Raw genomic sequence first — 26,192 nt, 5'->3', positions numbered from 1 at the left:
CAGTATGGACATTTCTAAAGAAATTAAAAATAGATCTACCATATTACCCAGCAATCCCTCTTCTGGGTATATACCCAAAGGAAATGAAATCTCCACCTTGTGAAAATATCTGCAAACCCATCTTCACTGCACATAATTCACTACAGCCAAGATAGAGAAACAACCTAATTGCCCATGGACAGATGAACAGATAAAGAAACTGTGGTATTATCTATGCAATGGACTATTACTGAGCCCTAAGAGAATGAGATCTTACCATATGCTATAACATGGATGAGCCTGAAGGTCTGAAATAAGCCAGACACAGAAAGAAAAATATTACATGATCTCATTTACATGTGGAATCTTTTAAGTTTTCAAATATACAGAGAGAGAGAGGTCAGAAGATACAAAGTAGAAGGTAAAGGATGACAAAGTCTAGAGATTTACTATATGGCATAAGAACTAAAGGTAAGAAAACTGTACTGTATTTGAGATTCATGCTAAATGAGTAGATTTTAGCTGCTCTTGTCACACACAAAAAGTTGGTAACTGTGTAAGGTGATAGATGTGCTAACTTGCTTCACCTATTACAGCCTTTTCATGATCTATATGCATCCTATAATATGTTATATACTTTAAACATACACATTAAAATTTTTTCAAACAAATAAAAAGCAATAACCAATACAAACTTCTCATTTAACATCTTCCAAATGAAAACTAAGTGTTACCATTCTACCTTAAAATTCTCTTTGTAACTGTGGAATTCTGAATAAAGTTTTAAAAAACTAGAAAATATGAGCTGGCTCAACTATATGTGGGGGGAGAGAGAGAAGGGAATGAGTGGAGCAAGGCAGCCTAAGGTGCAGACCCAGTAATCTATTTTTACATTTCTACCTTTCTAAGCATGTATCAAGTTTTAACTCCATATTTATTCCATCTTCTGGTCTTCCAGGGATCTAACACTCAAAGGCAAGATTAATCAACATAACCAATTAATCAAATATTTACTATCTAGTATGTGTCACTATGCTAAATAATGGCAAGACTATAAAGACCTAGAACACATAATCACAAGGTAAAAATCAACAGAGATAAAAGGTCCGCTTTTAAAAAATATTAATAATGAGCAATGCAAGATAGTATATGTAAAAGTTCAAAATAAGTGATATAAACATATGAACAGCCTAAAAAGACATTACAAGATTTTACTGACAATGAAGACCTCTAAATCCCTCCTAGCCCCCAAGGAACTATACCCAAGTAAACAGCAGAAGAATTGTATCCATTAAAAACATTTAATTCCACTGACTGCCCTCTTCTTCCAAACCTATCCAATCCTAAAATATAGCATTACCAGAGCATCAATATTTAAAGAACTTCTGTTCCTCAAAGAAACACAAATTCACTGGGTGATACATCATGGAGAGAAGAGAAGAGTAACAAGAGGAGGAAGAGACAATCCTTAACTGAAATTCAATTACAAAGTTATCCTTAGGGATAAGAATATTATGCATACAGGGTGCTAGTATTTTGCTAAGTAAACTTTCTGCAGCAGTTAAAGACGGTCTTCCCTAATATCCAATTCTGTTCTGTTACAAAGAGTGTTATTTGGGGATTTTAGGAGATAAGGAAGAATGTATCAGCAGTACAGCTGCCAAAGTTATTTGGGAATTAAGCAATTCAATGGACATGCTGGGGCTAGAATGCAACAAAAATAAGACAATTAGTCTTTATGTGTACCCATGGGGTGAAAATTGTTATCCATAATTTGGCTAATTATATACCGTAAGAAAACTGGAGTGAAACTTGCCTATGCTATCCAGCTTAAGAAATTCCTCCATCAGGCTGACCACTGGGCTGTTTCATTGTCAGCATCTCTTTAACATTAAATTTGACCCAGTTCACAGAATAACTATTTTCTATCCTTGGTCTTATTCTGACCACAACCAAGATGTTAAACTATTTTTTCTTCTTATTAAATATTTTAAGTGGGGCAGAAAACAGGTGCAACCCTCAAACTGCTACTGCCTCTCAAAAGGTCAAAAACATTGTTAAGTGGCAACAGAAACACTGCCCTCTTCCACTGTTTCCAGAACAGCTGTGCAAGCACAAGGCCTTGGTTCTTAACCTTTTATGGGTCATTGACCCCTTAGAGAGTCTGATGAAAGCTTAAAAAAAAAAAAAACCATGTATACACAAAACCTTCTGCCCATGACTTTTGGGGAGTTTGTGAATCCTTTAAAGCTCAATCCCAAGTTAAAAACTTCTGAGCCAGCCTGTAAACCCCATAGGGCAGGGATTGTGTTATACTTCTTGTTGCTATGCCTACTTCTTAAAATGACCAATGCCTCAAGGGTAGCCAATTCTAATCTACTCAAGACATGGATAAATGAATAAAAATACATGGATATTTGGACCACAGGGAAGAAAAAGAATATATAATGGATGGAAAATACAATATTGTCATTCTCTATTTCAGCGGTTTCCAAATCTGATCTGATTAATCATAGAATCACCTGGGGTGCTCTTCAGACTGGATTTCTGGGTCACACCCTCCAAGAGATTCTGATTCAGTAGGTCGAGTAGCACTCAGGAATCTCTAATTTTTATAAAGTTGCAGGATGACTGTGAAAACCAATATCTTAACCAAGTACAAGAAAACTTTCAACATTTTTTCCTAATAGGTTACTAAAGATACATATCCACATCTTATTCAAACAGAAATAGGAAAAGGAAATTCATGCTAAATGAGTAGATTTTAGCTGCTCTTGCCAGACACAAAAAGTTGGTAACTATGTAAGGTGATGGATGTGATAGCTTGCTTCACCTATTACAGCCTTTTCACTATCTATATGCATCCTATAACATGTTATATACCTTAAACATACACACTAAAAAGTTTTTAAATAAATAAAAAGCAATAACCAATAAAAACTTCTCTCAAGTTTCACTACATTTAACGTTTTCCAAATGAAAATTAAGTGTTACCATTCTCAATTGCTCCAAGTGGGCTTGAAAAACTGTTAAATACCAAAGTTTATAATCCTGATACTAAAGAAAATCTGATTCTTGTGTTTGGTGGTTTGCTTGTTTTGTTTTCCCTGAAAGGTCACGCTGTGTTTCACAACCAGACATTTATTCGTTCCTAGTTTACACCAAGATGTTTAGCACAGCTGCCTGTGAGATCTCCACATCATTAAGAAGCACAGCTTCACTAAACCTTCCTGACAAGTCTGATTCCAAAGACTCAAATCAGAAAATAAGAATGAATATACTCTTAATTTAGATGAAATTTCTGACGTGTATAAAATTTTGTTTCACAATAAAAATATGCTCTTAACAGAAAGTATTGCCATGCAACACCTTCAAGGGTAAAAATTATACCTAATTTATAAGACCTGGTGATCAAGAGACTGGACTTAACCTACCTAATCAGGTGCCTCAATTTCCTCTTTCCTACAAAACTGAAATTTTAAAAATCCTGTTCCCTTTCTCATTCCCATTTTCTATAGCTCAACAAAGTTGTTCATACCTTGCTTCCTTCACACAATAAATGATACTAGACCCAATATGGGCCAGTTATCCCATCCCTCTGCATAATGTAAGGTGAATTCCACAGACAGCAGCAGGTTCCCTGTCCTTGTGTGGCTCACAGTTTACTGTCTTCGGTTATTTTAGGAAATCATTTCATGAAAACACAAAATTCCTTACTGGATCCACTACATTTGCTACATTACTTACTGGGCCAAATGACAACCCGACGAGTCAAGAGAATCAGGACTATGGTTTCTAATGAGAAGTTGGGGCACATCTCATTATAACATTTTCCTCATCCCCAGCAATATGGTGTATGTGGTGCAGATTCAGGGAAGTCAAGAGGCTGGAATGCTAACCCAGGCCCAGCTTACTGTGTGACCCCTGGCTTGAACCAGCTAATAAGAATGAGAGCTAGCAGTTATCTGTCAGGTAGTTTATAAGTATTATCTTCAAAACAATCCTGAGGAGAGTTAGAACTACAGCTCCAAATTACAAATAACAAAATATGTTCAGAAAAGTTAGGTAAGGTGGTAAATAGTAGGCTCAAGATTTCCATACAGGTCTCACTCCAAACTACATAAGAATTTTGTAGTTTACAAACACAAAGTTTCCTCCAAACTCTACTGTGAGTCCATGGTACATTTTATAGATTCTGAGGCCCAAAAGTAGTGAACTGCCTTGACTAAAGTAGTAAAAGGGCACAAAACAGCCACCCCAAAATTTTCAGTCCAAATTAAGCTCACCATGATGCCCTATCAGCTTCTCATACACTACTACTTCCCTCTTTGTTCCTATAAAAGGGAGATATTATAATAGCTGATGGGTCTTTCTCAAAGAGCTGTTTTAAAACACACAAATCAAAATGAAGTGGTTTATGCAACTGCAATTGAGAGCTTAGCCTGGATCTACACTGCTACTTCCCATCAGACAGGTTTATGAACATCTGTGCCTCAGTTTCCTCACCTGTAAAATGAAGATATTAAGAGTGGCAACCTCAGAGCTATGACAATTAAAAGTGCCTGGAACACAGGAAGTGCACAACAAATGTTCATTATTATCACCATTATAATAAACTTCCTGTAAATTCAACTGTCCATGATTTAGTACCTTAGGAATAAACAAGCTCCACTATTGCTAAAAACTACAAGAAACACAAAATTTATTTACTGCAACACATTTGTTTGCAAATACAACTTTTTAAACTATGAATTAAAAATAAGATTTAAAAGTTTCCTCTCTCTGCTAGTCTAATTGGCCCACAACAAATAAACCAGGCTACAATCACACCTCAATTAAAGAAGAGTCGCTAGCAGTGAACAGGCTCTACTCTGCGGCCTTTCACACCTCCAGAGAATATGCATAAATAGTCTTCTTGCTTCAGAGGACAGGTCTGAAAATAAACATTTGTAATGGCCTTTGTAATCTTTTGACAATGGTGCTACATAAGCACACATTACCTTAGGCATTAGGAATTAAATATGTGGTTACATACAAAAATATAAGAAACACCTGAAACATCTTGCCCTCAACCAAATATCACCTCCCCTAAGAAAAACTTCTATTGCATTATCCCACAAAAATGACACAACCACAGCCTAAGATTATAATGTACAATATATGTGCTATACACGGTCATAAGCACTTTATATATAACTCACTTAATCCTCACAATAACCCTATGAGGGATGCATTACTATTATCCATTTTATAGATAAGGAAACTGAGGTAAAAGTTCACAGAGCTAGGTAAGTGGCAAAGCTAAGCTGGAAACCCAAGTAATGTGGCTCCAGAAAACCTACTCTTAATCCACACGATTATCTTAACTTCCAGAAGTAAAGTCTCTCTTCCTAGCCACTCCTCCCCACAGAAGTGTACCTAGGCTTATTAACACTATCACTTAAATACCTTTCAATGGTTAATAAAGCATCTGGTTTAACAGCTCCGCTATCCCAGAGTCTCTTTGAGGACAGGACCCCTTGCTCCTCTGCATTTATAGAACCTCATTCCTTCTAAACATAGTGTTGGTGCTCAAGAAAATGATGAATTAATTGAGTGCTACCATTAGGCATTGTATCAGTCAAGGAGACTTGTGTTTTTTTTCTACTTCTTATATTGCACTTTAATATTAACCTGCATTTGTGGGTCAGTATTTTGCTTTTGTTTTTTTCCTAGGCAAAACTAATCTTATTTGCTCTGCTCAGGCAATACATTTCATTAATTACTAATTCAACAGACCAAAGAAAAACAAGCTATTCAGCTGTCAGATCACACAAGACCTTTTTAATACTTCAGTCTCATGGAAATTTTTTAAGCAGGATTTTTTTTAAGATCCCATTTCTGTTTTAATGACTTAAAAAAGAAACTGCCCTTATGGGGGAAAGGAGCATAAAAAGGTAATAAACATTTAATGATCCAATAATTGGTTATATCAGAGCAATCACTGTTCAGTAATTAACTTCTCTTTTGGCTTGTTCACTTGATATTTTGAGCACCTTTGATAGCCCTGGAATTATCCAAATTATTTATATAATAAGCTAAAACCTTGTGGAAGAGTCCAAAACACAACAAGGTTTCCAACCACTCATGCTTATCTCAGTGACTTTCTAATTCCGCCTTTTAAAAAACTAAGTGATTAGCAAAACCAAGAGCATCCCAAGCCCTCAGCACACAGTGGGCACCAAAGCACCAGAAAAGACATTACTGCTAAACTGTGGGGCCTATGGTCACAGCAACCAGGAGGGATTAAAGAAAAACAGAAAACTAGAGCTTAAAAGATAGCAAAAAAAAAAAATAATTAAATCACACCACCAGAAAAGAATACAGTGAACAGCTGGTATGTTGTTACTATGCAAAATTACAATTAAGCTCAGGTTAATGTCATTTCCAACTAATTACCCACAGTCAGTTGGAAGAGACACACACTAAGAGATTTCACTTTACCTACTTCAACAGTTTTCCCTACTTATGTGCTTCTGCCATCCACACAGCCACAAAGTTCCTCTAATTTTTTTTTAATGTCGTAGCTACTCAGAAGCACCCACCTCATTTCTGTCAAAGAAGACCCCTCCTCAGTGGTAGATATTAGGAGATGATATTTTAACACCTCCCCCCTTGGTCACACTTCTCTCTGCATGCCACTTTCTTCACACCAAAATAAGATTCAGTGTCTTCTCCACAACCCTCATTTCCCATGTTTCATTGTCCTTTTTTCTCCTCCTTCCCTCACCTCTCCCTGTCTGGGACCCTTTTTTAAATCCCTGCTATGAAAAGGAAAATTATGGTCATTTCACACTTGGTGTATAAATCATTCCTTAATACTGAGGTGCATAACAGCTTACACCTAAAGGATTACACATGATACTTTTTAAATCAGTCATTTTTTTCTTTAAATCTACATGTTCCTTTTAAACAGCCATCCACCCGGACCCATTAAAAAGAAAGGAAACCTGCCAGCACCACCATGGCTAGAATTCCTATCATTCCACAATTGGGCCCTTCATGAGGCTCTCCCATTGACCACTAGAGCTATCTGCCCAAATAGTGAGGGTCTCTCCAGCCACTGTCATTTGAAAGGAACATGTAAATAAACACACCAAGACCATGTCTCACAGAGACTTGGTGGCTTCCATGTCTGACAGCAGACACACAGAAGGCCAGAAGCACCCTTTTCCTATAAAGAGAAAAAAGCTAATTTGAAAGACTCTCCTTGAGTTCACTTTTGCTAAGTAAGAGCTGAAGGGAAGAGACAAAGTTCCAACAACACCAAAGCAACACAGAGTCTTCTAATCTAAACCACTTGCGCTCTACTATTATGCATCCACTTGGGCAATGCCCCAATGGCATGTTTCACCAAAGAGCATGACACCACCCCTCCTGCTTCAAAGGCACCTGAAAGCAGAGGTCAAATAATTTCTCTGTTACTGGCACCTTTGAGAATCTGTGTGGTAAAGAGAAGAAAAGGGATTGTGAGGGGGAGGTTGAAGGGAGAAAACTGGCAGTAGTTTCTCTGCTACCAATGGACAGATAACTGCAGAGTGCTATAACAGATTTCAGTTTCTTTGTGAACACAGGAATATTTATTTAATCAATGTACTTTATTTTTATTTATTTATTTATTTTTTTTTTTTGAGACAGAGTCTCGCTTTGTTGCCCAGGCTAGAGTGAGTGCCATGGCGTCAGCCTAGCTCACAGCAACCTCAAACTCCTGGGCTCAAGCAATCCTACTGCCTCAGCCTCCCAAGTAGGTGGGACTACAGGCATGCACCACCATTTCTATATATATTAGTTGGCCAATTAATTTCTTTCTATTTATAGTAGAGATGGGGTCTCACTCTTGCTCAGGCTGGTTTCGAACTCCTGACCTTGAGCTATCCGCCCACCTCGGCCTCCCAGAGTGCTAGGGTTACAGGCGTGAGCCACCGTGCCTAGCCAATCAATGTACTTTAACAAAACAAGCCTCTGGTGTACTTTTGAAAAGATGGAAATTCATTCAGAGTAGGGTGATTGGAGTCTTGTCACCTGTTTAGTTGATAGTGGAGATCACCAATATGGGGGAATATGAGGCAGAGCAGGGGAAGGGCAGCAGCTCTTATATCCACAGAGCCCACGTGCCTGCCAGCAAAATACAGACATGCAGCTGCTAGCAGGTAGGTGGCCAGACACAGCTCTCTCCCTCCACCTACACACAGCTTAAGTGCAGAGTTTGCTCCAGGACCCTTTACTATAAGCTTCCTTTTCCAAAGAAAACAGGCAAGCTTGCTATTTAATACAGGTAGAACTTCTTCCACTAAGAATCTAATGATTTTTCAGTGGAAAAAAGAAGGAAAAGAAAAAAACTTCAGGGAAACTTCATTTTTGGCTTTAAATCCTCTGAATGGAATAGAATGGAGGAGAGATTATTCCGGGGTGAACAGAGGAACTTCTTTTACTTTTGTTAAGCAAGAAACTGCCTTTTATTATGGTACCAAATAAAGATACTTGGCTACTAAGACATGTTTAGTTAAGTTACTTGGGCAGCAATGACAAGACTCATTTGTTTATTGAGTTACAACTGCCAAGACTGGTTATTGGTCCTTATACATTTTTCAAAACTATCATGAGAATATTTTCAGTGAATTAGATTTCAGAAATGATCGATCTTACAGCCTAATTTTGATACACGCTGTGAGCATTAATAGACAGTCACTGTCATGAACTGATTTAAGGCTGAATCAAAATATAAATACAAACTTAACATTGTCAAAAATTTACAGTAATGAGAGTGATTAAAAAAACACCAAGTACAGTTAGGTAATACTTTTTTCAGTTCTACCTTATAATAGTGTTTTATCAACCTTTACTTGTGTCTCTACATTCTTGAGATTTGAGGAGAAGGGGTGGAAGAGGAATTTTGGGGAATTTAATAAAAGTCAGATGTTTCTTGGCAACTTTTTGTTTCTTTGCCTGGGTACTGGCTACTTGGGTGTTCACTTTGTGATAATTCACTGAGCTGTACACTATACATTTTCAGGATGTTTTCTCTTTCACAATGGATGAAGTTTTAAAACTAAATATGCATGAATGTTTTATTTTAGGAAAGTTTAGTAGCATAGAAATTAATTATTTTAAACCACCACTAATACTGCTGTCCCAATAAAATATTCAAAAATATTTTCTAAAACAGTGGTTCCAAAACTATACTGGGCTTGCTGTAAAAGAACTCCTGAGGAGCCTGTTAAAAAAACAAATGTCCCAGAGCTACACAGCAGGGATTAACTTTTAGTAGATCAGAGACAGGGCCCAAGAATCTGTATGTTTAACAAGCTGCCCTAGGGTGCAGTTGTGCAGTGGGTTCAGAAATCGCTGCACAAGACAAGAACTTGTGATGTGCAACAGTCTGAAACCACCTAATCCTGATTCTCCACACCCAATGTGAGTGACCAAAAGTGTAATTACTTGGAAAAGTTTTGCAGAACCCTTAATATTATAAATGAAAGAGTGTTCTTTCCCCAAATACAAAAAATACTTGGCCAAGCCTTTCATGAATATTTTTCTCACAATTATAACATCACCCCTAAAAAGGAAGCTGATATGTTAAAATCACTAAGTTAACTCCTACTGGGAACCCCATCTTGCAAATTTAGGAATAGAAACTGTGAAATCAAATTACTTGTCTGTGGCCACACAGGATTCTAGGTCATGGGTAAAATCTGAACATGTGCTTTTCTACAGCACAGTCTGGGAGCCTTTCCCTATTTTCATTACCATATTGTGCCATCAAGATTTTAGACTTCCAGAAGTTTAAAGACAAGACCAAAGTCATTCAGGTAAAAAACTCAAAGATAACCTGGAGCCCACAGTTTCTTTTCTTTTTTTTTTTTTTTTAATATTCAAACTTCCTTTGTTATGGAGCCCACAGTTTCTAACCCAGATAAAACTCCACTCCGATACATTCCAGGATCCCATTAGTGCCCTTTGAAGGGTTACAGCCAATCCACACTTCCCCTTTCAGATTATATTCTCTAGTTTCAGATAACCACATTAATCTGGGTTGGAAGCTTCAGGCATGAATAGGAAACCAAAATTCAAAGGTAGAAAGAGCACTACCCTGGGGTCTTTTATCTGACAGCACAACTGGGAAGCCAGCTGGATAATTTGTTTTCGAATACCAGAGCACATGTTTTTAAACAAAGCATTAGCCAAGGAAAGAGGTTACAACAAAAGGAATCACAGGACCAAAAGAAAAAACAAACAAAAACAAAAACAACAAAAAAAAAAACAGAATAGGAGACTCTAAAACACCCAGAATCAAAGTGGTTTTTCAACTCTCTTTCTATATCTTATTTGCTAGACAACAGCTAAAGAAGGCTTGTATTGAGGCTTTTTTTTAAAGCTTTAAGTTAAAAGTTGTATCCCATTTGAGGTTAAAGTAAAAAAGGCCTAAGTGAAAAAAACAAATGCCCTTCCATGAACCCACATCACGCAATACTCAAGTCTGAGAATGACTTTTGTCTTTCCTCTATTAAATAATTTTCTCCCCACTTGGTAGGTAAGGAAGCCTACCAAAACCCAGAAAGACATCCTCAAGACTAGGTCAGATAACCCCAGAGGCAAATTTTAGTTTCTAAAATGTCTACCATCCTCCTCCCTAGGGAAAAATCTCAAAGTACCTAGCGATTTTAACCCAGTTCATCCACAGGAGTACCGGTGACACAAATTAAGTTTATAAATTTTTAGTTCAGTTAAATGTTTAAAATATTTTTAATGGAAGCAATACAGTGCAGTGGGAAAAGCAGTGACCTATATATCAGGAAAGTTAAGTTCCACATCCCTGTCCTACCACTAACTCACTAGGTCATGCAGGAAAATTATATAACATAATTTTCTAGATCTCTGTTTTCTCATCTATAATAAGGTCAGTCTAAGGTACTTAGCCTCTGAAGATATCCACAGATAAAGTAGGAGTAGCTGGGTGGGGTAGAGTAGAAAAAGGGGTGAAAGCCCCAGGAGAACATCAGTATAAAACTCTTAAGAAGCACTTATTTAGTTCCATTACGTAGTAGTTAAGTCAGGCTCTGGAGCTAGAATGCATGGGCTCCACCACTGACACCTTGACCTGGGATGTAAACTCTCTGTGCTTGTTTCCTTTCCTATGAAACAGGGATCATAGCAGTACCTATCTCATAGGAGCACCATGTGAGTGAGGATTGCATAAACTGATTTAAGCATTTAGAACACCAAGCACTCAATAAACACTTGTTCCCATTATTATTATCATTGCTGCATCAATACAAGGCCTAGGGTGAAGATAAAGTTGACAAAGAGTACTTTCACGTCCCATTCTTTCTAATCAAAAGGTAAACAAAAAGATCTTGTATCTCTCTACATGAGTTTTGGTTCATCTTCATATCTGTGAACTCTCAGGAAGTCCTTCCTTCCTTATTCCCAAACCTGTAGATCAGGAATCCTCAAACTACTGCCCGAGGGCCACATGCGGGTGTTTTTGCCTGTTTGTTTTTTCACTTCAAAATAAGATATGTTCAGTGTACATAGGAATTTGTTCATAGTTTTTTTTTGTTTTGTTTTTGTTTTGAGACAGAGTCTCGCTTTGTTGCCCAGGCTAGAGTGAGTGCCATGGCGTCAGCCTAGCTCACAGCAACCTCAAACTCCTGGGCTCAAGCAATCCTCCTGCCTCAGCCTCCTGAGTAGCTGGGACTACAGGCATGCGCCACCATGCCCGGCTAATTTTTTTTTTCTATATATATTAGTTGGCCAATTAATTTCTTTCTATTTATAGTAGAGATGGGGTCTCGCTCTTGCTCAGGGTGGTTTCGAACTCCTGACCTTGAGCAATCCGCCCGCCTAGGCCTCCCAGAGTGCTAGGATTACAGGCGTGAGCCACCGCGCCCGGCCAGTTCATAGTTTTTTTTTAAACTATGGTCCAGCCCTCCAACAGTCTGAGGGACAGTGAACTGGCCCTCTGTTTAAAAAGTTTGAGGAACCCTGCTGTAGATTCAAGCTAATACACAAGTACTAGATTCTCTATCTGCATGTATATACAGTCCCCAAGGATCCACAGATTTCTAAACCCACCAGGAAAGCCCAAACAGGAAAAGGAGAGTGTTTTCCTGCCTTTGAAAAACAACAACAAAAATTCATTTCCTGCCCACCTTCCTATACCATGAAGTCAAAATCTACTTTAGGAATCCAAAAGTTGATACCACAAGATATTCTTGCTTCTTTATTATTTTAGATGATTCTTTTTAAGAGCTCACAGGTTTTAAGAGTTCTTTCCATGCTGGGAAATTGTTTTCCTCTTTAGTTAACAATGCCTGATGAAGATGATGATCCAGAAAGGAAATCATATCAACTACAGTTTTCTTCCTCCATCTAACCCAAAAGCTTTAAGATTTCTTTTTTTTACTAACTTTTTTCCCCTCAAGCTTTTGATTTTCTTCTCAAACTTTCTACTGACTAAGTGCAAACATCATCGCTAAGGCATCCCCTCTACTCAGGGGTCCAGTGGTGTTCATCAGTGTCCAACTACCCTGACTGCTGGGGATGACTGTAACAGATTTAAGCTTCACTTGTGATTAAGTCTTTCCAATGAAGGTAACCTGATAGCCTTGCCCTGTAGACAGTCCTAGAAATAAACTTTCATTTTCTGCCCTTCTTTCCCTCAAATTTATGAGTACTTGGATGAATTAGGTGATTCCACTTCAAGCAAAAAGAAAATCAAGTATCATTATTTCTTCAGCATCTTCCCCAAGCTTGTACCTTAGCTGTGCATCATTCTCATCACATTAAGCTGTTAATCAATAAAATAAAACCCAACCAATTCTAAAAGTCCCTGCAAACTTTAATGTCCCAGCATTTAATTCCTGTTGAAGAAATATATTCATGAAGGCATTTGTATCTGAAATCCTCAGAATCAAAAAACATCATTTAAGCCAAATTAGGCAAAAACACTCTCTACCTGCCAAACGATTCCCCTAGAGCTTTTCCAAAGGAGGATTACAGTTCTACCACACCTTTATCTGTGTTAGACATGCCAAGAAACAATGTCAGAATGTAACACCATCTACCCACCCACCCACCCCAGCCCCAGAATGTCATTCCCTGAGGGCAGGGGCTTTGTTTAGTTTACTGTTTGCTTAGAACAGAGCCTGGAACAGAGAAGAAACTCATTAACTATTTGCTGAATGGTGGAGTGGGCTCAAGAGGAGGGGGTGCTCTAAGAGGCTAACACCCACAGAGGATAATTAGGTCCCACATAATCCATAGTTGACAGCACTTCTGAGAGACATCCTGGTTGCCAATGTATCCGCAGAGAACGGAATGTTCTGCTGACAGCTCATATCTTATTGTACATCTTACCACATATCTTACTGATAAAGCTATAACACAGACCAAAAAGGCCCTCAACCACCATCCCACAGCTCAGAGCCTTACTGTAAAGATGTGTGCGATTTCAGGTTTTCTAAATGAAGCCCTGTGTCCCCACTGACTTCCAAGACAATTCTACAACTTTTGCTCACCCCAAACACTCAACATACAGTAGCTCCCAACACTTCTGAATTTCTCAATCCCCTATTTAAAGCCTCACTCCTGGTCTCTAAGTACTTGATCCTTTAAAACAAATATGTAAATGTATCCCCAGCTTGTTTCACATGGTGATAGGAGATGGAAGACAGTGAGGAGAGGAGCTACCGAGGAAAACACCACCCCAGAATCTTGGAAAGCAGAACCACATAAAAAAGTCCAATAGAGGAAATGAAAAATAAAGGCCACGAGTATGGTCCACTAATCACACATGGCTCAGTACCAGGCATCTGAGAGAACCCAGTGAAGAAAAATGGACACATCCTCAAAACAGTGGGTCTCTAACCCAAATGCACAATAGAATCCCCTGGGGAGCTTTTAACAATTCTGTTAGTGGCAGGGGCTTTCTCCACCCTCCCAGAGGTATGGGAACTTTTTTTTAAAAGCTCCCCCTGGGTATCCCCAGGGTATAGCTGTAAAGCTTACTGTTGACTGTGTTCCTCCTCAGACAGTACATACATAAGAATAACCTGCAATATGAAGAAAAGTATGGTAAATTGCTAACACTTAATAAATTTGGTGGTGGGTACATGTGTGTTGGTTATGTTATGCTTTATACTTTTCCATATTTACAAAATATTTCATAGTCATATATTCACATATAAACATACATACTCTTTTGTTTTCTTAAGAAGTACAGTAGCATGATCATAGTAACCTCAACCTCTTAGGCTCAAGCAATCCATCCACCTCAAGCTCCTAAATAGCTAGGGCTACAAGTGCACACCATCATGCTCTGCTATGTTTTTAATTTTTTGTAGAAACGGAGTCTTACTGTGATGCCCAGGCTGATCTCAAACTCCTGGCCTCAAGCAATCCTCCTGCCTCAGTCTCCCAAAGTCCTGAGATTACAGGTGTGAGCCATTGTACCCAGCCCATACACACACATTTTTACACAAATATATTTTAAAGCAAGCTCACAGTATATTTGTCCTGCAAAGCACCAGTATTAAAAGGAAGATTTTTACATTCCTATGGATTATAATAGGTACTGGTGGCATCTGGGGCTTTTTTCATTGGCGGAAAAGATCAAGACCAATTCAACTAGGTCTAAGTTGAAAACACTGGCCTGCATCCTATAACACGCTTCACAGTACAGGTCTTGAAAAATACTTCAATCAAACTCAGCTCAGAAAGACCAAAGATATCTGCTTAACCAGTAATCCACCTAAAACCAACAGAGTTATGAGGACAAAACAAGACTGGCTGTGAAATCCTGTATGTAAACAAACATTTGGAGACAGGAAATTGGGTTGTGACAAGATGGTATTATACCCAGGGCTCAACTCTGGAACCATCTTAAAATGAAAATGAGAAAAGCATATTCCAATAAAAATTTGTCTAGAAACAAGTGCATCCCCCTCCTCTTCATCAGAGTGGCAGTGCCAGCCCTGAATTCAGACAGTCTGGGTTCAAATCCTGGCTGTACAACTTTCTATCTACATGAGCATGGAGAAGTTACTTCAAATCTCAGTTTCCTCATCTCTAAAATAAGAATGATAATGTTACCTACTACACAGGGTTAAATGTAATAAATGTAAAGCTCTGAGTACAAGCAGTAAGCCCTTGATAAATGTGTGCAGTTGTTGTTGTTGTTGTTGTTAAAATTATTATCCAAATGGTGGTGATTCTGGCACTGAAGAGCAAAGCTATTTCCCAATTTGTAGTGATTGGGCATTGGAACTCTGCATATTCTTAAAGTACATCTTTTGGGAGAAACACATCCATAAACAGGAAGAGACAAAAAGATGGTCTCCAAAGAGATGCCCCATGCCTCCTAAGGCCTGGAGTGGTTGCAGCAAGGTGCCATGAGAAGTTACCATAAAAGAATGTAACATGTGAGTTCCAGATCTGGTCTTGTTTGAATACCAGCTAGGTGACCTTGGGGAGAGTCAAAAACACTCAGTTGGGAAATGGAGGCTTTACACAGTTGCTTTCAGCCGTTTTTAAGCTTCTGGCATCACTCAGGTTTAAAAGTCAAAGTTCTTGCAGAACCTTCTCCCATTCCTCCTACTCAACCCCCATCCTCTCCCACAGCTCTATTCCAGTTGCTTATTCACCAAGCCACTCCTTTTCCTTGAAGCTTGATTCACACTTGTTCTTTCTTCCCTCTCTTTGAATATCCTTCTCCTAGCTAACCACATTTCTTCTTTTATTTTATTATTTTTTAATTACCATGGATATATAATAGTTGTCTATCTTTATACAGTATAAGTGATGTTTTGACACAGGCATACAATGTGAATTAATCAAATCAGGGTAAGTGGGGTATCCATCCCTAAGGCATTTATTATTTCTTTGTGTTAAGACCATTCCAATTCCACTCTTTTAGTTCTTTTAAAGTATACCCTAACTTATTTTTCATTCTGGCTAACCACATTTCTTGTGCTTTACCTCCTTCAGGTTTCTGCTCAACTATCACCTTCTCAGAGACATTTTACCTAAACCACCCTCTATAAAATAGCACATAAGCACACAATACCTTACTTAACATCATTGAGTTTATAAAAAAATGATATACAACAAAACCAATTTTGCCATACATGGGGAGAAAATGCAAACTCCACACAGAGAGTTGCCCTGACCAGGAATCAAATTTTTTTTCTCATCCACATTATAACAAAACAATGTTATTTGAGAACCTGCTGTACTAGGTTCTATCCCTTTACCCTGTTTTTAACCCTGTCACCTTCTAATATGTTATGTATTTGTTCATTTATTTACAATATATGACCCACCCCCTGCTAGAATATAAACTCCATTAGAGCAGATACTTATTTTTCTCTTATTTACTACAGGGCTCCCTGTGCCTGGAACAGTGCCTACCTGGTACATAGAAGCTGTTAATAAATATTTTTTGAATGGAGGAATAACCAAAAGAATCCAAATACCTTTTTCTTCCCAAAGAGAATCTTACCCTAATATATAAAACAGGGAAAAGCAGAGTTCTTCTGCTTGAATGAGGCTAGGACCACCCCTCAGATGACTCAGTGTCCCCTTAGGTACCCAAAACCACTGCCCAAGATTATCTCCAAAGTCTCTTAACACTCTGTCTGGAAGTTTCCAAGTCCACTTTATTTCTGTTAGGTTCCAAAGAGAAACATTAAATTTGATGAATTACATTCCCCTCTGTGATTTCACTTACTATTCACTGGTAGCTGCAAAAAGGACCCTCAAAATTCAAAGGCTACCATGTCCCACAACCATGGCATCCCTAAAATATCTACAACCAGATAGTAAGTCTGCCTGGATGGCTGAAGAAAAAAATCCAACTACACAGGGCTGGAAGATGGGGGCAGTCTCTTTCTATGCCCTGTCACATAGTCCCTGGGTCTCTGGGACCCACCTCTGAACCTCTAGGCTCCAATAATCTCACTGCTTTTAACCAAGGAAATGAAGAAGGGTGGTGGACTTGAGACCCATGTACAGACAGATGATATACAATGGAGGACATAAAGTCAGGCAAAATGGCAGCCACCAGGTGGTTTCCTGACTCCACTACTTAGTCCTTTTACATCTAAATGACCCCCCCAAATAAAATAACCTCTGGCTTAGCCTGCTTTGGGCTCACATTCAGAACAACAGAGGTTGAAGTAGTGTCCTAGAAAAAGAACAGCTGCACAAGACATGAATAATTGGAAGAAATACTCCTAGGAAGCCAACTGACTAAAATACAGTGATGGAGACTTATGCACAGCTAAAGAACCTTCTCACAGTTGCAAGGAAGATATGAAATACACTCAGCAAACAAGTAAATGAGACCTGTGCAAATCTCTATCACCGAGTCTAGCAGTGCTGAACTAAGCAAGAGTCATGGATTGAAAGTATGGTGATCTACCCTCTAAAACTGTAACTTAATCCTTAAGCTAAAGACAATTTAATGTCTTTGCATGTCCATGAGTTTTCTAATGACACCACTGCCATCAACATGTTACAGGAGTGCTTCTTGGAATATGGAAGTAATGACAAAGCACATCATTGAGAAAGGCAATTATATGCAGTACTAACCATTTTACAATGGCCATATGGGCTATATTTCAACAATGTAATTTCCAAATCAGGCTGAACATACATACTTCTCTGTCCTTAATCTCAGGTATACCATACTAAACAAAAGAAGAGTATAGCTGAAATATGGGCAGCAGTTGTAGAAACCTACAAGAATGCCAAAATAATGCTCACCTATAAACAGTAAATAGACGAAACCCACACCCATCCCCGCCAGGCTATCTTCACACTCTGTTTCCTTAATTGAAAACATCATTAACAGGGGTATTACAAACCACCACATGGGCAAAAAAGGACACAAGGAGAAATTAAAAATAGACAGCTGCTATCTAAGATTTTATAATCTGAGACAGGCCCTAGAGGTAATACAGAACTTATATTTTACAAATACATAAAATTAAAAGTGCACATATAGTAATAACATTCATCGGGTGTTGGGCAGATGGGAGGGGGTAGGAGGGGATGGGTATACACACACCTAATGGGTGCAGTGCACACCGTCTGAAGGATGGACAGGCTTGAAGCTCTGACTCGGGTGGGGCAAGGGCAATATATGTAACCTAAACATTTGTACCCCCATAATATGCTGAAGAAAAAAAAACAAATACATAAAATTAAAGTAGAAGAGATCACCTTTAAAACCCTGAACTTAAAAGTGTGGTTCCTATTACACAAGATTTTTATAGCTTTAGTTAAATTTCAAAGGACATGCTTTGACTTGGGTCTCCCCAACAATTGCAATCTGTAAAAACAGAACACTACTCTAGTATTTCCATTTTGGATGCACACAAAATGGCAACTGCACTTACTATTGAGATAACCGGAGAGAGAGGGGCAAGACCCAAGTATATCTACCAAGCATGGTGGCTCCCAGAAAAAACTCCTGCCTCTCTTCAAAAAGAGATTGCAAATAAGTGTTTCACTTTATCTTATATTCACCTAGAAATCTTTTCAAAATTCAGGCCCCATGAGAATAATTCTGTGTGTGTGTCTTTATAGTACCCCGCTTTCCTGACACAAATGGTAATCACCCAGGTCTGAATCCTGAAGTCCTAGACAATGAACTGTGTGGAGGCTCATCTTAGCCCAGGGAAGATGAGGAGGGGGCTTCTCAGGATTTTACAGTACTCCAAATGCAACTAAGATTTCCATAAGCAAATCTAACAGCCACATTCATTAGCATACTATTTGTAGCATAAACAAACCTCCACAGGGTGGACTAGGGAATGGGGGAGAACAATTTGCCAATGTGCTTCAAATAATGAAAGGAAACAATGACAAGAAATGGACTACTTGTCACTAGGTATCTTCAAGATATAGATATCAAGAAAAGCAAAGAGCTATTTAGCATGGTATTTCACCAGAAAGAATGGAGTTCCTAGTAGTTAAAGGAAAACAAACAAACAAAAAACCTAGCAATAAGGTCTCTTTTATTGTAGAATAGATTCCCAAGAGAAATGCCACTTCCTAGAATAGTTCAAAAGTAAGCAAGACAAAATACTTAGGAATCTGTAGAAGAATATAAGCATATATGCATGATAACCTGTAAGAGGGGTCCCTACTGCAATTTTTTACACTTCTATTCTAGGGGACTGTTTTAAGAATTAAGTGAGACAAGTATGTACAAGGGTTTAGAACAGGGACTGGTACACATGGCCCTCAATATCATGAGCCTGAATCCTTGCCTTTGACAAAAGCTTAAAATGTACTTGAGTAATGTGACGTGGGAAAAGGTTAGATTTTAATACAGGGAGAAACAGTAAAAGGGACATACAGAAAACAACAATGAATATGCCATAGATACCATATGAGTGGCAGCCATCTAAGTATAAATAAGCTCGAGCTTTAAAAAGGAAACAAAATACTTCCTAAAATATCATAAGATGCTCTCCCCTCCCTAAATCCTATTATTATACCTACAAAATCCTTTATAAGCAAGACAATTTTCAGCAACAACAAGGAAAAAATGTGGTCTACCAGAGACCCATTTGGGACTCTCTCACCAAATAAATCTGTGTTAGAAAGAAGAGTGTAAAGAGTGTAAAGGGTCTCAAGCCTTCAAGTCAGGCAGAAACTGTATTTCCTGTCTCTCTTGTGCTGATCATGGGCAAATTGATCTAACCTTTCTGAGCTTTAGTTTCTTCAACTGTAAAACAGCGATATCATTCCTTTTTTCATTAGATAGTTCTATGGGATAATGAATGCAAAATTGCTAGCACAATGCAAATACTCAGTAAATAGCAGCTCCCTTTTCAAAATTTCTTTTCATGGAGTTCTTATGGAAATAGGTCAACTGTAAAGAAGCAATGACTGAGTGCCTACTATGCAAGAGTTACTGAGTGAAGGAAGCAACAATTCTGAGAGCCTCAAATATCCCCAGAAGGATATATGTAGGAAGAATGCAGGGGCCAATTTTAGGCAGAGAATAGAGGGGAAAAAACAATACATTAGAAATTAGGTAATCCCATCATTTTGGGAGGCTGAGGCAGGAGGATCACTTGAGGCTTGGGAGTTCCAAAATACCCTGAGCAAGAGCGAGACCCTGTCTCTACCAAAAATAGAAAAATGAGGTAGGTGAGCGGGGTGGTGCAAGCTTGTAGTGCCAGCTACTCCGGAGGCTGAGGCAGGAAGATTGCTGGAACCCAGGAGTTTAAGGCTTCAGTAGCTATGATGACGCCACTGCACTCTAGCTGGGGCAACAGAGCAAGACTCTGTCACAAAAAATAAATTAAATTAAATTCCTTCGACTGAAGGTAACCTGGAACAATGTGGTCCATTTCTATATTAGACTAAAAAAACATTTTAAAACAACACAACTGTCTAAGACAGCAGGTCTCAACATTCAGGTGTGAAATCGTACCTCCCAGCACATAGGCTGAATTATCCCCGTGCCTCTCACCTGCAATTATCATTTGCTCCCTCCTCAGGTGGCTCTCTGCCACCACATATCCTCCTAGGCTCACATTGGAAATACAAACTCTCTCTGGGGGCCTCACATGCTAAGTAAATCAGAGGGAGGACAAAAACAAAAACTTCATGCTAGTTTGGACAACTTCTAAAAATATCTACTTTCAACACAGTATAAAAGCAATTTGATAAAATACCCTTAAGTCATCATGGTTAGGGAGAAGTATTTTCAAAATAAAAAAACTAAGTTTACTTCACAGTTCCTATAGAGGCCAGCTTTATCTATTAAAGCCAAATCTAAAAATTTAGCAAAGAATATTTCATCAGTTCAGAGGGCATAATTAGATGTTTTGATTAAAGCATTTTCCTCCCCTGGTTAACAAGATATAACAGATGTCGCTGACTTCCCTAATAACAATACAGCCTTGCTTTTGGCATCTTTACAATTTTAAAACTGAACTGTCATATAGAAAAATTATAGCTAGGGTGTCTCTGTACAATCATGACTCTGAAGTGGTTATGACATGCCTGGACTCCCCAATGGAACAGATATGGAAATCATATTCCATATTCATAGCCGAGAGCCCTCCTTAGCAAGCACTTGAAAACCAAGCTCTGAAATCTGAATGATGCGAGCTTATTCAAATCACCACCAATTATTCCTGGAAGCACCAACCAACTGAAGTATAAAACCTGAACAGAAAATGCAAATCTCACAGTCACTTTCTTCCAGGAGCACAGGGAACACATGCAGAAAAGTGTCTCAGAGAAAGCAATGCCCATCTAAAGAGACTCACTCTACCAAAATCCCAGCTTCCCTGCAGAGAGGAGGAGTACCATACTTGATATAAAAAGGACTCTCATTTTTCACAGCAAGATTCCCCTGGTGTATTTGACCCAATTTATAAAAATTCGATTTACACCAATTTTGTCAACATATCAGTTGAGGGTGTAACTAGAGATAGGCCTGAAATTTAAATGGTAGGCAGAGCCTCTCTGATTGAAGTTCAAACAAAAAATCCTGGTGTTTAACAACTCCATTAATGACATCAAGCACAGATCTAAAGATCACTCAGCCCTTTTGTCAGTCACATATGTTATTTATAGGACAGCATATCAATCATGTCTTCCCCTTATTATTTTCTACTTTCTGGTCCTAAGCTATTTGGTCTGCCAAATTAATACATCCCATTGCTGCTGCAAATCTAAACAATGCTTGATAAAAGATTAATAAAATAGTTGGGTTCTCTGCAACCACATACACACCCAGGGAAATTCATCAATGTCTTTTTATTTGCATATTTGGCTGACTGCCCCCTGCAGCAAATATGTAAGGCACAATGCTCAGGTATCCTGGTTTATGGTTTGCATTTAATTCAGGGTGTCAATCTGCTTCTGTTTTAATTATATCCATCTTGACATGTTATTACAATCCCATGAAAACTTCTTTTTATTATATGAATGGCTATAAATACATACACATGACAAACAGTTGTTATAAATTTTCTGGTTAGCTATTAACAGGCAAGATGCCTTAGCCAACACATCATGTGGATTTAATATTTTGAGTCTTTCTTTAGAATCAAAGTTTGAGTCTTCAACTCAACCATACTCCTAAGTTTACTCATTTCACATGTTCTGCTACTATGATGTTATTAAATTACTCTGAGTTTCCCTAGATTGCTAAGCTGAAGAAAATATTTTACCCAAAAAAATTGCATTAAAATTTTAAGTGGGCCACATTAAGGTCATCTTACATCCAAACAATTATTTTACCTTTCCACTAGACGTTCAAGATTAAGAAACTCTCATATCATCACTCTAATGTATATTTTTTCTTTTATGCCTGTATGAGGGGAGAAGCGTACATTTAAAAAAAACAATGAATGACTTACAGAGAAAGACCGATGAATTTCAGGTCAACATACTGGGAGAGGGTATCCGGAAAGAAGAATGCTTTTAAAATAGTCTTGATGTTGAGTAAAGCAGAAGAACACTTTAGGAAAAATGGGAAGCTTCGCAATCATGAGTGTTTATCCACATTTGTAGTATTGTTTTTGTTTTTAAAAAAACCTCCTTCCAAAGTTCCCAATCCTTGGGACTCCTCAGTACTAATTTAAGAGAAGCAGACAGTCTTCTCTGGGAAACAGTGAGAGCCTCTAACTCCCAGTGTGATCTTGAGCAGGTCAATTAACTTCTCTGGGTTGTGTTTTCATTTGCAAAATAAGAGGTAGAGCTACATCACTAAAGATAACATCTGTGCCTCTGATGCCATACGGCTTAGAAAGCACACCAGCCAGCAAAAGCTATAGAGAAATTGATCAAAATATGTATCTGAAAATGTTTAGGTACTAACTTTAGGATATCTCCTAAGATATCCTAAAGATTTAGCTCTGCACATCAGTCTCAAAACTATAATTTTCAAGTAATCAAAGTGACCACCATAACAAATGAGGAAGCCAACTTTGCAATATGCAGCAACACACAATATCAAATGCTTATTTTCCTTTTTGCTCCAGGGAAAGTAAAATTTCACTTCAATTATTTAAGATCATTTCTTACAATCCAGGACCTTCGTTATTTTTGCCAACTGAAGGTGTACAGAGAATAAGTGAAGTCACTGGAATTTCTATTATGTGGCTGGAAAACAGGTAATAATTTAATGTTCAATTAGTGTGTTATCTACATCTTCATTCTCTCTTTTTTCCTTGCTTGTAAAGTTTTCAACTATGGAAAACTATGCACTGAACATTTGACCAGCCACCTTTAGGCAGCAAGCATAATTTGACCCAAAAAACCTAGAAGAAAAAAAAAGAAGTCTACTTCACTACAATTGAGGATAATGCAATACTGGACTAGAATCTCTTAATTACTCTTTTTTTTTTTTTTTTTTTTTTTTTTTTTTGAGACAGAGTCTCACTTTGTTGCCCGGGCTAGAGTGAGTGCCGTGGCGTCAGCCTAGCTCACAGCAACCTCAAACTCCTGGGCTCGAGTGATCCTTCTGCCTCAGCCTCCCGGGTAGCTGGGACTACAGGCATGCGCCACCATGCCCGGCTAATTTTTTTTTATATATATATATCAGTTGGCCAATTAATTTCTTTCTATTTATAGTAGAGACGGGGTCTCGCTCAGGCTGGTTTTGAACTCCTGACCTTGAGCAATCCGCCCGCCTCGGCCTCCCAAGAGCTAGGATTACAGGCGTGAGCCACAGCGCCCGGCCTCTTAATTACTCTTTTTAAATTCTAAAATATCACTGCCATCAGAAACTTAACAAAAACTTAAAATGGGGCCGGGCATTATGGCTCACGCCTGTAATCCTAGCACTCTGGGAGGGCAAGGTGGGAGGACGGCTCAAGGTCAGGAGTTCAAGACCAGCCTGAGCAAGAGTGAGACCCCCATCTCTACTAAAAACAGAAATAAATTAGCTGGACAACTAAAAATATATAGAAAAAATTAGCCAGGCATGGTGGCGCATGCCTGTAGTCCCAGCTATTCAGGAGGCTGAGGCAGAAGCATCGCTTGAGCCCAGGAGTTTGAGGTTGCTGTGAGCTAGCCTAACGCCAGGGCACTCTATCCCAGGCAACAAGAGCAAGACTGTCTAAAAAAAAAAAAAAAAAAAAAAAAAAAAAAACCCTTAAAATGGGACTGGTATTGTGGAGGTTAGGTATGGCAACAACAAAAAGGAAAACAACATCCCTCAAGTATCATTACAACTTGACACTGGCAATGACTTAAACTAAGTCTAGGATTCTGAATTTAGAAAGTATCATATTTCACCCATATAACCAAGAGTCACAAACTGTGACTCTTTGCAGTGTGTTCCTCAGATAGTAGCAACCACACTGTACTTAAAAGTTGAAGACTTTCAGCCAAAAATGAATCTTAAACTGCATTAACCATTTTGTATTACTTATAAACGTTAAGCTTTTTTCTTTCCCTTCTGGTGACTCTATTTTACTACACGTGCGTTTTCCAGGGCTCTGAAGGTACCAAGAAGGTATGGCACCATGACATATAGTAGTAAGCCAAAATGACAGTAAAGTCTTTTAAAAAATATTCGTATATAGTTGGTAATTTGTAAAGTTTGCTCCAGCAAACCACAACTAGGGTTCAGACATGAACTGGGATATCAGAAAGGTGAGTTCTAACAGCTTAGAAAACTGTGACAAGCAATTCACCTTCACAGAGCTAACATTAAAGTCCTTCAAACAATGTCAAAATTAAAATGATGAAAGTGTCAAATTTTCAGGTTTCCACATTTCATCATCCACAACTTCCTAAATCCATTCATTACCTTTTATTAACTTCATTCATAATTTTGATACCTCTGCCACAATAAAGGGGGAGGGAGAGAGAGGGAGGGGAAGGGGAGGGAGGGAGAAAAGGAAGGAATAAGGAGAGAAGGAAGGGGGCAGGTACCAGGTGGGTGGAGGATCTACATAGATCCTACGCTGAGACTGCAACATACACTAATGTGGGAAATAAATACCTTTAAAGGTAGCAGCAGTTCACATCCAGGTCCCTTTGCTATGGATGGAATCAGTGATCTGAACAGAACTGAGACAAAGAAGCCTGCACTTGTCTAATCCCTTCCTAAGCAAACAGAGGCAGTCAGATTATGGAAAATCCATACCTCCTCTCCTGAGTTACTAGTATAAAGAGGACCCATCCTTTGAGACCTTGCAATATATACTGACTGCACACCAAGAAATACAAAGCTAGAAACTACCCTTACCCTGAAAGTTTGTTAGAAGAAATTAAGGATGAACACAGCTGAGACTTGGAAAAGTTAATACATACTTAGGATCTCACCAGCCTTAAATTCTATGTCTTCCCCCTTCTAGAGAAAAAAAAATTTCCATTAATGGAACAGGTGTACATTATATGAGAAACAGTTCTTCCCCGGCTAGCAATGTTCCCAAATAGGTTTTGATCCTCTCCTGTCTTGGGTTTTACCAAATTCATCACTATATTAGTCTTCCAAACTTTAGTAATCTGAGTTTTCAAATCTACCTGAATTTTTTTTTCAGAACTTTCTCAAATGAATAGTTGCTATCTCATTACCAGGTTCTTTAGCCTAAATCTACCACAGTTTAGGTAGATCCTAACCCTGAAAAACATGGTGCTTCTTGAAGAGAAAATATAGCATGAAGCACTTTAACAAAGTTAGGCTACAATTAGTATACTATGACTCCTATACAGGACAGAAGTAAAATAAAATAAATGTAAAGACATTAACCCGTCCATCATCCTTTACCCTCTGCACCCATGCAAGTGCATATACACAGACCCCCTCCATCAAGAAGTGCTGTAGACCTTCTTGTCCAAAGGTTTCCAAATCTTATAGCTCTTGGGATCTAAATTATTCCTCAGCAGCTAGCCTCCACTACTGTTTTCTCCATTTGGGGACCTTATTTCTAATCCTAACAAATGATCACCATTTATTTTTGAAAGTATACAGAATTGTGATATAGAAGTGTCTCAGAATCTCTTTATCAGCCTCAACACTCTTGGAATCATGTTTACTGCTGGTTTTTTTTTTTAACCCTTTTTCAACAATGATAGCTAGAGAACATTATGGTCAGTATCAAGGGCCTAATCACTAACTTCACAATTCATTTTTTAAATTTACACATTCTCTTATACCCTGTCTACTTCCCCCTAAAAAAATCTGA

General features: G+C 38.4%; 1 protein-coding gene across 2 annotated transcripts in view; it reads right to left on the bottom strand.

Moving 5' to 3' along the window:
* The window catches only part of AUTS2 (activator of transcription and developmental regulator AUTS2), a 1,182,161-nt gene that overhangs the window by 1,148,590 nt on the left and 7,379 nt on the right, over nucleotides 1-26,192 (bottom strand). The window lies entirely within an intron of this gene.

This window comes from Microcebus murinus, chromosome 19 (genome assembly GCF_040939455.1).
Source record: "Microcebus murinus isolate Inina chromosome 19, M.murinus_Inina_mat1.0, whole genome shotgun sequence".
NCBI classification, from domain to species: domain Eukaryota; kingdom Metazoa; phylum Chordata; class Mammalia; order Primates; family Cheirogaleidae; genus Microcebus; species Microcebus murinus.
Note: the sequence above shows the minus strand (reverse complement) of the source record. Positions and strands in the feature narration are given on the sequence as shown.